We start from the raw sequence: 2,788 nt of genomic DNA, 5'->3' as shown, positions 1-2,788 counted from the left end.
ATATTTGCCTGGCAGTAGGCCGCTGCATGAAATCAAATCCAGCTTTCTCGGGCAAAAAGTTTGAGAACTGTAAAATTGTAAAACACTCTTATGGAGATATTACTAATGGCAATGATCCATTATTCTGATACGCAGCTAACTGTTCCCTTTATAGTCTTTCCATCGATCCTATCGAATGGTTAAGACTACGATAGAAAACCAATGAATTGGTAACACTTTTACTATAGCAAAAACGTCAATAGAAAAAAATATACAGCACTGCCATCGTGTGATCTGCGGATATATTGAATGTTATAATGAAATCTTGCATTATGTGATAAAATGTGTTTATAAATAGTTTCCCGCTGAAAAATGCTTTTGTCCAGAATCGCTGGGTATGTTTTGTTCGCCATTACCATGTCTCCTTCAAAAGACGTCTTTAACAATACCACACTTATTAAGTTTCATGGCAGTTCTTTTTCACCAGTTTAATAAATCGTCTCTCTTTCCTTTCTTTCAGTGTATACGCGGGAATAAGGTAGGGGATATATGCGGGTTCCTCCGCACTGTAGGTGCTCCATTGACCTTGCAAAGTGTTCTCTGAAGCGCCTTCCTTGTATCTCCCTTCCGAATAAACGCAATATAACAAACAAAAGCCAAAAACCTCACGCTGGAAAGACTGATGATTAAAAAAGCGGGAAACACGAGGCACAGAAAATAAACAACACAAACAGCGCGCTGTTGTTTCTATTCTGTGTCCTGTGTTTCGCGCTGTTTTCGACATTAATCATGAACCAACTGGCCCAAAAATCCTCCCTTTTGATGGCAGGACAACGAGAAAGATGAAGCTTCTAGAAGAGGTGCGTTATAAGGAAAAGAAGAAGAAGGTGCGTTATTCTGCCATGAATTTGAGAATACGCACAATAATGCAAGTGTAATTAACAAAGTTCAGAAAACAAGGGGCATTCTTTATTTTTCTTCAAAATTCTTTGATGGATAGAAAGAGAGCTATAAATGTTTAATTTAAGAACAAACCTAAAATCTTGGTTATATGTCCTTTGCAGCGACTGCACAACGGTCACACTTACCCCATTTCCTCAAGATTTTTTGATGGATAGAAAGAGAGTGATATGTTTTTAATTTAATAGGAAACCTAAAATCAGGGGTATATGTTCCTTACAGCGACTACACAACGGTCACACTTACCCCATATCAGTTCGTTTAACAGATATGTGCAGCCATAGAAGTTTGCGGGGTGGAGATTCGCGGGAAAAAAATAATTTCTGCGTTGCCCCGCTAGATAGTCAGATGATATTCTTCTACCAGGTGTAACACGCATACCTCCTCCCGCTTCTATTCTTTTCATTGGCCTGTTGTGCTTAACAGCTCCACAATAAACTTTTTTTCCGGGAATCCGCTTCCCGCAAACTTTTGTCCATGCCTGCACAGGCTTTCTTCCCGAACTAATGAGCAGGAGAGGGTAGAGGCAAGAGGGGCTCGTTGTGACAACATTTGAAGTAAGGCGACAGTCATCGAAACTATGAAAAGCATGAGCAATCGTTTTCCTTATTCTTGGTGCTGATGAATGGGAATTCATTTTAATGTGTTGTGATTAGAAAGGCCTGTGATTAGAAAGGCATGTGCAAGCTGAAATGGCAACCGCTGCGACTCGTGGAGAGTGACACATAGCGCGTAGCACATGCGAGCCATGTGACGTGATCACAATCTGCCGGTAGTCGCACGCGGCAGTTCAGTTAATGATTGGTCGGGGAAAGTTTGCTGCGAGAGAGCAAACTAGTTCCTACAAGCCGCATCGCTGACTGTTTGAAACTGCCACCTGCCAGGGCAGTGGCACGTCGTTTAACCGGTGCACCACTGCGCCAAGAGTGGTATGGGACCCCCAGCGGTCTGTGAATTGCGGAGTAGAAAACGACCATTTCCGCATATATACCCTTAAGACGGAGCATAAGTCTGATTTCTCCAATCTTTCCCTGAAGCCTGCTTCACATTGGAAACCGAGCCTCTAACCGCAATCGAAGCGAAAATCGAAGTGCTATAGCGCGCCTAATTCGCGTTTGGCCTAGCCACGCTAAATCGTCTCCAATTTTTTCTGCAATGAGCAGCAATTTATTCGTATATGATTAAAACCAGCGAGGTTTCCTGCGTGGGTTTGGGTTGCCGATTTCCAACGCACGAATGGATTGTCCTCAGGCCAGCGCATGAGCGCGCTGATTACCGCGGATCGAGGCTTGCCCAAGAACCCACATCCGGATTATCTCTTGGGTAAGCGTGTGTTCTGATGCCAGAATGCGTCAGGCTGTTGAAGTTGTAATGTTTTGCTGATACTAACAGTATACGCAACATGGGAGTAGGTACAAATTTCTATGAGGCGGTGGGCTTGTGGTGTATGGCGCGAAGTCAACTGGTCTCTGCGTATCAGCGTTGCTTCGAACACTGATCAGCGTCGCTGGTATTTTTCATCTTCGACCACATTGGTCGCGACAGTTTCCTCAAGGAGAGTAATCTGATTCCCACAAGCCGCACCGCTGACTTTGTTTGAAACTACCACCTGCCACATGTGTCCGCACGTGTGTATAACACGCACAGCATTACGTTTAAGCATGTAAACATATAAAGCCCACGACAGCAGAAATTACGGTTGTAAATCTACGCCGAAATAATTTCGTCTATCTATCACACTGTCATGTAGTCTGTGCAAAAAGTCTTTTCCTTGCAGTCGTTTGCGTAGGAAGGCTGGGGTGGGTCTTTTCTTTGAAGAATTAATTGCTGCACTCAATGTCTTTGTGCG

This window comes from Amblyomma americanum, chromosome 7 (assembly GCF_052857255.1).
Source record: "Amblyomma americanum isolate KBUSLIRL-KWMA chromosome 7, ASM5285725v1, whole genome shotgun sequence".
Classification (NCBI taxonomy): Eukaryota; Metazoa; Arthropoda; class Arachnida; order Ixodida; family Ixodidae; genus Amblyomma; species Amblyomma americanum.
Note: the sequence above shows the minus strand (reverse complement) of the source record.